The sequence below is a fragment of the Macaca fascicularis genome, chromosome 2, assembly GCF_037993035.2.
Source record: "Macaca fascicularis isolate 582-1 chromosome 2, T2T-MFA8v1.1".
Lineage (NCBI taxonomy): Eukaryota > Metazoa > Chordata > Mammalia > Primates > Cercopithecidae > Macaca > Macaca fascicularis.
This window is the reverse complement of record NC_088376.1, coordinates 64,760,733-64,776,186: the sequence shown is the minus strand read 5'-3', so window position 1 is coordinate 64,776,186 and position 15,454 is coordinate 64,760,733.

Genomic DNA, 15,454 nt, shown 5'->3' with positions numbered 1-15,454 from the left:
AAACTAATTTTTAACAGTAGTGGACAATATTCTGTGCCTTTGGGGACTGTCTGAGTTTAAAGCTAGTATTTCATAATCCCCAAGATTTCTGTCTACATCCTCTTCCCCAGTGCACAGTTTGCCTGGTTACTGGCTGCAAGTCCCTTTGGATATGCTATACAGTAAGATTTACAGTAGGCACTTTTCATGTTTTCCTAAGGAAATCCCCCAATTATACATGATTTCACCTTAGGAAAGGTACACTAAGTCTGTGAACTGACTCAAGTGAATTGAACATCTACTTAGATTCTAAGGACCTAGTAATCAGACACCCACCTCAAAAGATACCTACAGGACAGACCATACTTTGACAGACAAAGGAAAATATACTTTGTCACATATCCTTTGACTATTAATCCAGTTCCAACGTGTATGGTTGAAATAGATATACTCAGTAATCAGAAAACATCCACAAATTTTCTCCCAGATGAATGACAAAGATTATTTTGTAATTAACCAGGCAATCTCTCCTATTGCAGTGGCTATCCAAGGTTTTCCCTCATTTGGAGAGCAAATAAACACTGCCCCTGCTTGCCTTCTAGTCCATGAAACAGGTCTGACAAATATTTCATTCTTGCTATTCCAATAAATAGAGAATATAGAAGCAATTTGTTATTCTAGAGTAGACCAACAGTAAACCTTCACTGTCTTATCTCTGATCTAAATAAACTATCTGGCTCTCTGTCATAATTTAATGTAAAAGACTTTTCTTTCTCATCATTTCATAGAACATCATGCTGTCCACTATAGTGAACATCATATATCTAGGTCCTGATAAACAAAATGAAGTAGTTTAAATGCGATGAAAAAACATGGAGGCTATTGGCTGAAAAAGCAATCTTATGAAATTTTAGAAACCTGCTATTCCCATAAATCTGGGGGGATATAATAGTCTGGGGGCAGTTGAAAACTGGTTTCTGCACCTTGAAATTCTCACCTCTAAGAAACAGACATGACACTTGCCAGTTCTCATTAAAATGTAATGGGAAAAGCCTCATAAACCATGTTTTATGTGCTGCTGTTTGCCATTTGGTAAATAACCTGACATGTTAATAACTTGAAATGGAGCCACAGTTAGGACTGGCTCTCCAGCCAGTCCAGACTTCAGTGCAAGGAAATCTTTAGCCCATATGACTCAACAGATCCAATGATGTTTGAAGTGTCCATGACAGCTCAAATGCTTTGTAGAAATTAAGCCCCAGTAAGAAAACCACAACTTAGGTGTTAAACAGGAATTATGTTTTCTTTGGCTAGACTTTAGTCTTAAATGGCCGTATATTGCTTTATATTACAGGCTGAATAGCAGACCTTAATACACCAGGACATACCACAGCATGGGCTGCGGGTTATACACTGAACATTCAAGTTATTAAGTTGGGTATATCCATCAATGTTCTATAAGCAAATGCAGTTCCTGAGGACACAAGTGGTTTTCCTGAGCAAGTAGGTCAATTGTTCATTGTGATTATTCTCACTGCAGTGTCATCACTTCCTCAATCCACTCGTACGACCATATGGAAAGTTTACGCTTTATGACTACTTTATGAAACTTTTCAAGCCTGGTTCATAGAAAGTTCTGCCCAATATGCTGGCACTAGTTTAAAATGGACTGCTGTGGCCCTACAACCCTACTTGGTGTGATGCTGAGGGATGATGAAAAGATAATCCTTCCAGTGGGCATAACTAACATGGTACATATTGTGGTCCACTATTCCTGGAAGGAGAGCTTGCATGAGGAACAATTGAAAGGCAATGACTAATGGTTTGACCAGATGGTCTGAGACAAAGAGGTTTGGATAAAACTCTTAGAATTTGAAAGTATTTTTGTACTATGCAAATGTGTAGCAGAAAGTTCCCACTGAAGAGGATGCTCTCAGTAATTAGGGGGACAAGTTGTTCTAACATGTAGATGCCAGTCAGGCTTTTTTCCCCCAGTTCCAGTAATGTTTACTAAACAGGCTTGTTTAAATAGCAGCCATAGTGTCATAAGGGGTTTTAAATAAGCTCAACAAATGGACTTCTCTTCAGCAGTGCTGACTTGGCTATCATCACTACTGAGTGCGTAACTTTTCAGCAATACCAGCCATCTCTGAGCCCTATATAGGCTCTTATATGCTGAGTAGATCAGATAGTCACTTGGCAGAAAGTTGATTATTTTGGAGCCCTTCCCCCACAGTGGATTTTTTCTTACTGGAATAAACACTTATTCTGGATTTGGATTTGCCTTCTCTGCTTGCCATGCTTTGCCAGCAACACCATCTGTTGACTGCTGAATGTCTGGTCATCATCAAGTTAACCCAAACAATATTACTTCTGACTAAGAAAGCTCAATTTACAATGAAAAAAAAATAATAATAAGGCAATAGGTTAGTGTTCATGGGATTTGCTGGTCTTCTGTCCCAGAAATACCTGGCCTCATGGACTATTGAAATTATGTTTTAAAGACTCAGTAACAGTGTCAACTGGAAGATAACACTGTGAGGTTTCGATGCTGTCTTACAAGATACAACCTAGTTTTTTATTAAATCCTCTCAGCCATAATATAAAATCTGTGATTCAAGGGATAGCAATAGGAGTGGTTCATTTAATCTAAGAATCTGATTGAGAGATAATGTTTATTTAAATTGAAGAATTACACTTCTAAACTTTAAAATGTATTCATTAAGATCATTACATTCAATCTCACGATCTTTGATTACAAAAAGTTGTTCTCAAACATTTTATATCATAACAATATTTGTTTAAATTACTTGTAGAAATAGTTTAGCTTATTAAACTCAAATATGAACATTTAAACACAAATGATTCACATTAGAGTACAATTAATCTATACAATCACAGAGTGCCTGTCACATAGTAGGTTCCAAAATAAGTATCTGTGGAATGGATGACTTTTAAATAACAAATTTGTCCAGTGAATTTACAATATTTTCCATAAATAAAAATTCAATCTGTACATAACTTATTAAGAATAAGTCGAGCATATTTAACTGTTAGCATCTTCTTTCTATTCCCTTTTTTAAAGTAATTTTTAAATCATTTCTGTGGCTGTCTCTAACATTAACACAAAAATGTATTGCTCATAAGAATATTTCAGACCATAGTGTTTCCACAGAAATAGACTGTATCTGATAAATATTTTTTACTGCTACTTACGACACACATTTCTACCTAAATCAAAACAAGTTAACTCCAACAAGGAAAAATATAATGACAGCATTTCTTTGAAATAGAAAGAAATACTATTCTAAGGGAATAAATGTATTTTATTGCTTTCTTTATAGACTACCTTAAATGTGTTTGCCCTCCTTAGAACTATGAAAATACTCTACCTTGTTCCTTGGTTTTATCTTTAACGATCTTGTGAAGTAAATGAGGCCATCTTTTTCTGTTTGTTGCAGGCATTTTAATCCAATTTCTGTAATAGTGAAAATGTGAGAATCTCAAGTAGATATGGGCTTATGTTTTTTAATGGGAGCTGATCTCATGAGATGAGATTTTTGATTTCCCACCTGGCTACCAGAGATAAAGAAAAACAGAAAAAACTAGAACTAAACTCTGCATGTAAACTTACATCAATTCTTCAGAGATCTACTAATTTCACGCAACAAAAATAACAGCCTGTGAATTAAACCAAAAAGGAAATACATATTAAAATATTTGTCTTGAGATTTACACACCCATTTTTGAAATAGCTCAAAAAACTCTAAGTCACTGGAGATTTGTTGCAAAAGTAACGAAAGAAAAAGTTATGTAAAAGTTGTTAAATCACTTTAGAATGAAATATTTCCTGATTTTATGTATTAAAGTACAAAAGAAAAAGGTATGATGCATTATGTAAAATTGTGATCACAAAGCTAATAGTGAGCTATTTAAAACAAATTATAGTTTCTTAATACAATGCATCTGTCACAACTCAGCCAAATTCTATTGATTTTTGCTATTAAGAATAATAAAATGTAAAAAAAAAACTCAGATTTTAAAAAGGACCAGCCATCAAAATTTTACTTTTTTACTTCATGTCAACATTGCTTTGTGATCTAAACATTCTGACACCTTCAGAATTAAGGCTATTCTGATTATATAAATTAAACCTGTATATGATGCAACTCACAGATTTTTATTTCTCTTACTAGACAAATATCATATTTATTTCATTCATTGGGTTCACATGCTAAATCAAATCACTAGGATGCACTATGAGAAATGTAGACATCTTCCTCAAGAAGTTCAGAAGAAGAGACTGATATGAAAATGACTAAGAATAATATAAGAAAGAATGAAGTTTATCTGCAACAACATTATGAGTCATGCTGTGGGAATATATTCCTACTTGAGTGTTAAGGAATGTCTCAAATAAATGGCAATTTTTAAACCTAAACTCTAAGGTTGTTATACCTATATGTCCCAAATGTCTGGGATATGATAATTATTCTACAAATGATTATCGAATTTATTTATTTATTTTTTGAGATGGAGTTTCACTCTTGTTGCCCAGGCTGGCATGCAATGGTGCCATCTCGGCTCACAGCAACCTCCATCTCCCAGCTTCAAGCCATTCTCCTGCCTCAGCCTGCAGAGTAGCTGGGATTTCAGGTATGCGCCACCACGCCCAGCTAATTTTGTATTTTTAGTAGAGACAGGGTTTCTCCATATTGATCAGGCTGGTCTCGAACTCTGGACCTCAGGTGATCCACCCACCTCGGCCTCCTAAAGTGTTGGGATTACAGGTGTGAGCCACCACGCCTGGCCTTGAATTTATTTTTTTAGAAAAAAATTATTTTAATATAAGGGAGACACATTATTTGAAGCATGTAAATAATGAACTTTCGCAAGCAAATTCAGTTTGTGCCTGACACAGAGGCTAACCATCCTGGTTGATATGTGATAGCAATTAATCCTACTATATTATCATGCAAAGACTGAGGGCCCATTCCTCAAGGGCAGCACAAGTTGATCGGCAATGCCATTTCACTGCAGAGTGTCACAACTTTAGTCCTAACACGGTAAATGTAACTCTCAAAATTTAATGTTTCCCACTCCAAGCTTGTCAGAAACATTTACAAAATGTGTTTTTACCTCATCACTACACCATGAAATACTGATTTTATATGTTAAAAAAAAACTGAGACAAGTAAAAAGAATCCACAATGGCTATTATCATAGAACTGTAGCAGCTATTGTGGTCTGATATTAAAACCACTTTCATTATAGGGACCTTTTGTCTTTACACAAACATTTTTTGTAAATGTATGACTTAAGAAATATTATCCAGGCAGAGACTAATGAGCAAGATAGATGAAAAATCTCTGCTTTCAAAAGCTAAATGTTCTCCACAAAGTATATCTTTTATCACCCCAGATTGTCAAAGTCTCCGCATTTGACCTTTCAAAATTTCAAAAATGTGAAGGGACAAAGCTATCCCTAATAATCTACCAATATCACTGCATCTGCTGAAACATCTTAGTATCCACCATTAGTGAGATGGATGATGGAAGGTGAAAATCAGTAGCTCATCTGAGAAGGGTCATGTTCATTCCCCTGGTGATAGATGAAAGCTATTTCTTTGTTAGCAGCAATCCTCCTTTATTGTCATGCAAGTCCAGCAGTGGGAATCAACCATATTTTTTTTCCAGTTTGCTCAAGTTAAGTGACACATTCATTCCACCTGGGATAGATTGCTGCAAAAACTATGCTACGTCCCTCAAAATTGTATTTCTATGTGTGCTGTGGAATCTCCCTCATGTTACCTCTGGCTGTGTTTAAAGATTGACTCTCCTTGAAAACCTAGAAAGCATTTTAAATTCCTAAACTGAAAGGCAGAAGAACTGGATTCTTGCTGTGTGAGTCTCTAGACAATTAGGTAATTTTGTAAAAGCAATTTGGTCAGTCTGCGGCTCTGTGTCTTCATATGTTTGCTTTAAGAGCTTTCTTTAAATATAAAGGGTACACCGCAAGTGAAGGTGTGAGAAGTGAAATAAAATAAAGAGTTATCCAACTATAGGTTGAAATAAATCCTGTAAAAGCTTAATAAAAAAGAGAATGTTCAAACCAATCTTGGAAAATAGTCATCTATGACTGACCTGAAACTATCGAAATCCACACTGCTGAAGACCCAGATAACACTGCGGAAGACCTAGATGATATGCCAATAGGGCTTTCAGATTTTCACACTGCCTTATGTAGCACATATGTGATATTATCTCACCTTTATATACTTGAATAACTATTTTATTATACCACGTCATTTTTAATAAAATTTCACATAGAAAAAAACTACAAAAAGCCTATGGGATGCCCATAATCTAACATTTACCCACCACTACTGTTTTTATATCTCCTCGTTACCCCAAAAAGACTGGCTAAAAGACTCTCCCCAAGAAACTTTTCCCCATCTAGAACTTCACAAGAAATATTTTTCTTCTTCTCCTTTTCCTTTATCTACTAAGGTCGAGATAAAGACACACTTCACCCTCAATAACCTAAGAGATTATCCTAAGTCCCAGAGGCCACTTTCTCTTCTATAATGCATACTTTATAACTGGTCTTACCACCAAAGAGTATACCAAAATATGATCCAATAAAATACGAGAGTATCCAAGAAAAAAAAAAAAAAAACACGAGTACACAAGAAAATGTATACATGATAAGGAATATCCAAGAGAATATAAGAGTATCTAAGAAAAAATCCAAGCTTATACCAGAAATGTATACACGATAAAGAGGCCTTACAAGTAGCATGAAACACGGCCCACAAACAAAAGAACTAGAACATCACCCTAATGAGGGACCCTCAAGACTAGATACGGAAACTAAGATTAAGATTAATCATAAGGAAGAAGAAGCCTATAGGGAGTAATCAATCAAGGGTTGTGTTTAAAACAAATATTATATTTTCCTTCTGTGATTTTTATTCTGATTCTTCAGTATTTGCTCTCTTTCTCCTATTTTGCTTAACTTTTGAATGTCTGCAAAATTGAAAAAAATATATATAAATATATGAGTAAAATCTATGATCTTCCTAAATCCATGTGCAGTGCATGTGTGTGAGGGGGCTGGGGGATGAAGACAGCAGATACAGGATTACAAAACACTATCTACACCAGAAAATAATTTATAAACTAATTTTAAGTTAACTCATAAAATCACAGGAAGTAATGATCATACATTTAAATTAAAATCAAAATAAATGTGGTATAGGCTTCACATGCTATTATTTCACTGAAGGACTAGGCACTATGCCAAAAACAATGAGCAGTGACTTTGTAGAAAAGGTGAGAAATGGTACCAAAAAGATGGGGAAGATAAAAAGAGAAAGAAGAGAGGAAAGAGGACACTCTAAGTTCACGGGCAGTCTAAACAAAAGCTAAATCTCAATGCATAGCACATTGCACAGGGGATTATAAGGGGCATGTGGAAGCTATAGTTCAAGCAGAGAGATAACTTTCATTTTATTTCATATCGTAGCCAGAGAATAGGACTACAAGTAAAGGATGAGAGTGTATCTTCTTCTCGACAAACTATTTATCTAATTTAATGTCTGCTTCTATAATTGGGAGGGGAAAAATCAGTGCCCAGCTTTCAGATATTATGAGAATAAAAATATTATATTTAAAGGACCAAGCGAGGGCCTAGTCTTGGTAGGTGACTATTAACTCTAGAAAGTTTTTCTACAATAATAAAAACAAAATCTTGCAAACAATTTAGCTGTCTATCAACAGAATGGACCAAGTCAACTGAGGAACTCATTGCTATCACTGGACGTGTTCATTTATAGCCTGGACCAGTGGTTTATCCAAAAGAAGTTTTGTGTATAAAATGATCCATCCAGTATAATCATGGTAATAATAGCTTATATTTGTTGCATTTTACTTCAGGCACTGTCTTCAGTACTTTATATGAATTCTATCATATTTTTCTTGAAGCAAAATTGTGAGGCACTTACTGATATTATAATGAGACTAAGTAAATTGCCAAAGGTCACACAGCTCATTGGTAGCAGAGCTAGGATTCAAACCCAAGAAGATTATTAGCTCCAGAGTCTGAACTCCTAATGACTATACAATACCACCTCTCAGGTTAAGTACAGTCATACTTCAGAGTTATTGCAGGTTCAGTTCCAGACAAGTGCAATACAGTAAATATCGCAATAGAATGAATCTCACGATATTTTTAGTTTCCCAGTGCACATAAAAGTTATGTTTATACTATACTGTCATCCATTAAGTGTGCAACAGGATTATGTCTCAATTTAAGTTTAAAATACTGTATTGCTAAAAAATGCTTTTAGCAAGTCATAATCTTTTTGCTGGTGGAAAGTCTTGCTTTAGTGTTGATAGCTGCTGACTGATCAGGGTGGTGGTAGCTAAAGGTTGGGGTTACTGTGAAATTTTTTTTTATCTTTTTAAATTTATTTTAATCTTTGTGGGTACATAGTAGGTATATATATTTATGGGATACATTAGATGTTTTGATACAGACACACAATACATAATAATCACATCATTGAAAATGGGGTATCAATCCCCTCAAGCATTTATCTTTTATATTACAAACAATTCATTTATACTCTTTTAGTTATTTTTAAATGTATAATTAAGTTGTTATTGACTGGAGGTAATTTCTTAAAATAAGACAAAAAGGAAGTTTGCCATATGATTCTTCATTTCACAAAGGATTTCTCTATAGCATGAGATATGTTTGATAGCCTTTCACCTACCAAAGAAGTTCTTTCAAAATTGAAGTCAATCATCTCAAACCCCGCCATTGCCTTATCAAATACATTTACATATTATTTTAAACCCTTTGTTTTCATTTTAACAATGTTCACAGCATCTTCCCCAGGAGTAGATTCCATTTTTTTAAAAAACCCACTTTCTTTGTTCATCCGTAAGAAGAAACTCCTCATCTATTCAAATTTTATCATGAGACTGCAGCAATTCAGTCACATCTTCAGGCTCCACTTTGAATTCTAATTCTCTTGCCATTTCCACCACATCTGCAGTAATTTTTATCCACTGAAGCCTTAAATCCCTCAAAGTCATTCATGAGGGTTGGAATCAACTTCCTCCAAACTACTGTTAATGTTGATGTTTTGAATTTGGATGATAATCCTGAAAGACACAGTACTGAATGCTTAATCGCAAATGTTGAAATCCTGAATGTTCAAAATTTCTGAAGTTTATGTCTCTGAAGTCTAAAATTCTTATCATCTAAAACCCCCCAAATAACTATCACAGGACAGTCACAGCACGTTAGGTGAAACTATTATCTTATAATTTTTTTATTTGCATTTGGTGGAAAGTTCAGATGAGTAGCTTGGCCACATGATATGGCAACAATGAATACCTCAATTTAAAAGTGATCATTTGCCTACATTGAAATTCCTTCCAACTAATGACTTTCCAGGAGTTGTTAATGAATTAAAGCCACACATGCCTGAAAAAGACAGCAAAGTCACTGACTGGCTTAAAAATAATTATGTGCATGATAGAATAAGAATACATTTACACAATGGTGTTGCTGTTATATCACCAATATTATTTCTGCTCAATTTGCAGTCTGTGTATGAATGCATGTGGAATGGATTTCCACATGCACAAAACTACATAGAAACATGACACAGAAGATGGAAAATTTAGTAGGGAATGCTCACGTTGGTATATATTGAATCATATAAGAATTTCAAAGAGAGCGGTGCCACATAGAAAGTGAATGTAAACTATTCTCCTAGGAGAGCCATATCCTAAAAGAAAAAAGAAAAGAAAAAAGCTACTCATTTTGATGCAAGACTTAAAAATACAGTTAATGATCATGAAAGTCTGCCAGCTCTTATAGATTATCTTCTGCATTTACCCATAATCTATCCCTGTAATACAATTTTTCATGTGTTGAATTTTCTTTTTAGTTTTGGGGGTGTTGTTTTTGTTTCTTTTTCTTTTTTCTATTTTTTCACTATTTTGAACTGTCAGCATTACTTTTTCACAATTTGCTATGTTATATATTTTGTCTTCCCATAATTTCCAATATTGAACGTATAAATTGTACGGAGACTTTTAGAGCATTTGAATGTGTTTTATACATTTTTTTTTTGCAAATTTTACTCTATGAAAGTGGATTATCACAATGTTGACTGTGTGTAATCATTTTGCATGTATGTAAAGATGTTGAAACTTCCTCAGTAAACGAAGAGATGTCCTTTTCGTACATCTGCATTTGTGAAGGATAAAATTTTTCAGCATCTCAGCTCTTTGGGTGACTGCATATGTGGTGGTGACCCATCATGGTTTTCCATTGATCTTGTTTGAAGACTTAGGTTTTTCATCACAGTATTTCCAATGGCTGCAATTATAAAGCTGTGTGCACACAACTATCAATCATATTGATTATTCATTTCCCTTTTTGACCTGTTTCTTTATGAATATGATTTACCCACTCAGAACTGTTATATTCATGCAAGTGTCATTAATATACTTGAGTCTTTATATTTGCAAAACCATATGTTATTATTGCCTATTGTATTGTGTGAAGTGGAATCATTTTTAGGAAGTCTCTCTGAACCTGTTCTAGTTCATGAGGCTGATTCACAATAAAAAATTATATAATTTTTAAAGTGTTTTTCTCAGAATTGTATTTTCAATATTTTGATGTTTCAGGATTGTGATTTTCAGGATTTTAGACTTCAGAGATTTTGATCTTTTGAATTCAATATCAGAATTATCGCATTCAGGGTTGTATCTTTTGGGATTGTAATCGTCTCTTGATATTTTGACCTCCTCTCATTAATCATTAATGTTCTTAATGACATTTAGAATGGCAAATCCTTTCCAGAAGTCTTTCAATTTACTATGCCCAGTTCCATCAGAGGAAAATTATATACTGCACCTATAGTCTCATGAAATGTACTTCTTAAGTAAAAAGACTTGAAAGTCAAAATTACTCTTGGATCCATGGGCTGCAGAATGGATGTTGTGTTAGCAGGCATGAAAACAGTGTTACTCTTCTTATACATCTCCACTGGAGCTTTTGAATGACCAAGCACGTCGACAATGAGTAGTAACTTTTTTTTTTTTTTTGCTCTTTTGCCCAGACTGCAGTGCAGTGGCGCCATCTGGGCTCACGGCAAGCTCTGCCTCCCAGGTTCATGCCATTTCCCTGCCTCAGCCTACCGAGTAGCTGGGACTACAGGGACCAACCACCAGGCCTGACTATTTTTTTGTATTTTTAGTAGAGACGGGGTTTCACCGTGTTAGCCAGGATGGTAGCAATCTCCTGACCTCGTGATCCGCCCGCCTTGGCCTCCCAAAGTGCTGGGATTACAGGTGTGAGCCACCGCACCCGGCCATTGAGTAGTAACATTTTAAAAAGAATATTTTTCTCTGAGCAGTAGGTCTCAACAGTAGGTTTATAATATTCAGTAAGTCATGCTGCAAACAGATGTGCTATCATCCAGGCTTCATTGTGTTATTTATGGACCACTAGCAGAGTAAATTTAGCATAATTTTTAAGGGCCCTAGGATTTTCAGAATGGTAAATGAGCATTCGGATCAACTTTCAGTTACCAGATGCATTAGTGCTTAACAAGAGAGTCAGCCTGTCCTTTGAAGCTTTGGAGCCAGGCATCGACATCCGCTCTCTAATTTTGAAAGTCCTACCTAGCATCTTCTTTCATTAGAAAGTTGTTTTATCTGCACAGAAAAGCTGTTATTTAGTGTAGCCATTTTCATCAATTACATTAACCAGTTCTTCTGGATAATTTGCTGCAGCTTCTATATGAGGATTTGTGGGTTCACCTTGCACCTTTATGTTATAGAAATGGCTTCTTTCCTTAAACCTTATGAGTCAATCTGTGTTAGCTTGCAACCTCTTCAGTTTCTTCACCTCCCTCAGCCTTGATAGAACTGAAAAGAGTTAGGGCCTTGCTATGAATTAGGTTTTGGTTTAAGGGAATGTTGTAGCTGCTTTGATCTTCTATCCAGACCACTAATACTTTCTCCATATCATAAATTAGGCTGTTTCACTTTCTTATCATTCATGTGTTCACTGGTATAGTACTTTTAACTTCCTTCAAGAACTTTTTCTTTGTATTCACAGCTAGGATGGTTGGCACAAGAGGCCTAGCTTTCAGTCAGTCTTGGCTTTTGACATGTATTTTTTACTAAGCTTAATCATTTCTAGCTTTTGATTGAAAGTGAGAAGCACATGACTCTTCCTTTCACTTTAATAATTACCTTACGGGTTATTGTAGGGTTATTAATTGGCCTAATTTCAATATTGTTGTGTCTCAGGGAATAGGGAGGCTCAAGGAGAAGAAGAGAGATGGGAAAATGATCAGCTGGTAGAACAGTCAGAAAACACACATTTATCAATAAAGTTTGCCATCTTAGCTGGGTGCAGTTCCTGGTGCCCCAAAACAATTACAATAGTATCATCAAAGATCACTGATCATAGATCACCATAAGAGACATAATAAGTAAAAATTTGAAATATCATAAGAATTACCTAAATATGACTCAGAGACATGAAGTCAGTACATACTATTGGGAAAATGATACTGATAGACTTGCCTGACACAGAATTGCCACTAACTTTTAAGCTGTAAAAACACAATATCTGCGAAGCACAGTAAAGCAAAGTGCAATGAAACAAGATATGCCTGTATATAGAAATTGTTTATTCCTTTGTTCTTATCTAATATAGGGACACCTAGTATCTATAATCCTGCACTTCTGTCAAGGAAAGGAATTTTTAAACACAAAGAAACAGTATGAAAAGCGATGACTGCTCTTCTATGTAAAGATGAAAGGCAGATATGGCAGCCTCACCATGTATCCTCTCTCTCTATCTATCATGTTTATCTGTCCAGCTGTCTCTCTGCTCTTTCCTCCTCAGCACAAACTTGTTAGAGGAGTGAAGGAGTAAGAAGCACAGGAGGGAAAAAAAGTAAGAAGAAAACTTGAAGCAGGGAAACAGAAAACTGCAGCAAGAGAGGAGAGTAAAAAGGAAAAAAAAAGAAATGCATATTGAATCACCGTTGAGTTAATACACCCAGTTTTTACTTCTCATGACCTTTGCTCCTGATGCTTCCCTTATTTAGAGTTTTTAAAAACTTATTTACCTGATTAAACAGTATCAAAACTGCATGTAAATTGAGTGTTGAACACATAATCCTGAAACACTAAACTACTTAAAATCTCCAAACTCACTCTTTTATATCCTCAGTGCCTGTGCACATGCATTCCATTCCACCTCTCTCACTTACAGAGTTTCTATAAATATTTCAAAACCAACCCAACAGTCACTTCTATGTGTTCTTCCTTGATCAATCCATAATTAATCACACTTCTCTATGTGTTTCTGATCTGGTATCATAGAAACCTCTACCAATTCAGCACTTGATAATTAATGGATTTACATGTTTTTCTCTTGATTGATACCTAGACCACATTGAGTGATTTTGTACTGTATTTGATTCATCTGTTACTGGGACCTGGTACTACTGTAGAGTAGTAGAAGAGTAGAAGGTGCACTCTACTACTGCAGAGTACCAGTAACACATAGTAGCATATAGTAGGCACTCAGTAAGTATTTTTTGAATTGATCTTCTGTTAGGCATGGTGTTCACAGGAGAAAGAAATAAAGACAAACAGGACATAATTGTCACCATCCAGGAGGCCAGAGGCCAGCAAACCAATCAAACAATGTTATAAGTCCTTCAGTAAAGAAAAGCACTGATACTGTAAGGAAGAATGCCAGGAAATGGAGCTCTTATCTGGATCTTCAAAGTTCACTAGGCAGTTAAGAAACAAGTGGAATTTTCAGGTGAGACTCTATGCAGTGATTCATGAAATAATGTAAACTCTGGAAAAATATAAGAAATTCAAAATGGCTGTGTTAGCTCATGTATATATGGGAAAATGACTGGAAATAAAATTTGAGACATGAGTAGAAGCAGATCATGAAGGGCCATCATCAAAAAGACTTTCCATGAACAGCCCATGCCTCCCTTGAAGCAGGATGCTGTCATTTCGTGTATCATAAAGTCAGATTCATTTCAACAGTGTATTAATAAAGGATGGATATTTTACTGAAAATTGCGTGGAAAGACAAATAATTACAACACAAACTATTTTGTAAATCTTCTTTAAAAATCTTCTAGGAAGTAATCATACGGTTTATCATCTAAATCAGGGCACTTGAATAATTTTCCAAGATTAATATACAAATACTGGAACTCTCAGGGTAATTGAAGATATACAGTCACCCCATGCCTTTAAGTGCTGCTATCCCCAAAATTTCTCTGGATGCATCAACTACCCACCTCCTCGGTCCTCCAATCTTCTTTCCCCATGTCATCCCTCTCTATCAACCCATCCTTCGATTATCACCTTCATTTCCCAACCACCTTCTACCCTTTCTCCACCACCAGTCTCATTATTTCATTATGTCTCTTTTCTTAAGGATGAGAGATTTAGCACTCTATTAATTTCTCCCATTTATAGCCTAATACCCAGCATCTACTTAGTAAAGAAAGAACCTTCTTTAGGATTTCTTCTTAGAAGACAATGAATATTGGAAAAAAAAAAAAAAAAAAGATTCCCTATGACAATTTTTCCCCTAGCATCTATGCAAAGGAAATGAAAAGAAAGCTTACTTAGCACATATACACATGAATAAGAAAAGCATTAAAATTTTCAACCTGAGTCATAATTTTAATATTATACAAACAAAATCCAAATTGAAAAGAGTTTGCTAATGATAGCACCTGGCATTGGAAGGGGCATGGAAAACCCAGACTCAAGTGCTGCTAGTGGAAGTACAGCAGTGTACTTCCTGGTTGATGTACTTCTGGATGATAATTCGGTAGTACTTATTTTAAAACCTCAAATATGATAGGAACAGCTCCAGTCTCCAACTCCCAGCACGAGCGACACAGAAGATGGGTGATTTCTGCATTTTCAACTGAGGTACTGGGTTCATCTCACTGGGGAGTGCCGGACGATCAGTGCTGGTCAGCTGCTGCAGCCCGACCAGCGAGAGCTGAAGCAGGGCGAGGCATTGCCTCACCTGGGAAGTGGAAGGGGGAAGGGAATCCCTTTTCCTAGCCAGGGGAACTGAGACACACAACACCTGGAAAATCGGGTAACTCCCACCCCAATACTGCGCTTTAAGCAAACAGGCACACCAGGAGATCATATCCCACACCTGGCCGGGAGGGTCCCACACCCACGGAGCCTCCCTCATTGCTAGCACAGTAGTCTGTGATCTACCAGCAAGGCAGCAGCGAGGCTGGGGGAGGGGTGCCCGCCATTGCTGAGGCTTAAGTAGGTAAACAAAGCTGCTGGGAAGCTCAAACTGGGTGGAGCTCACAGCAGCTCAAGGAAACCTGCCTGTCTCTGTAGACTCCACCTCTAGG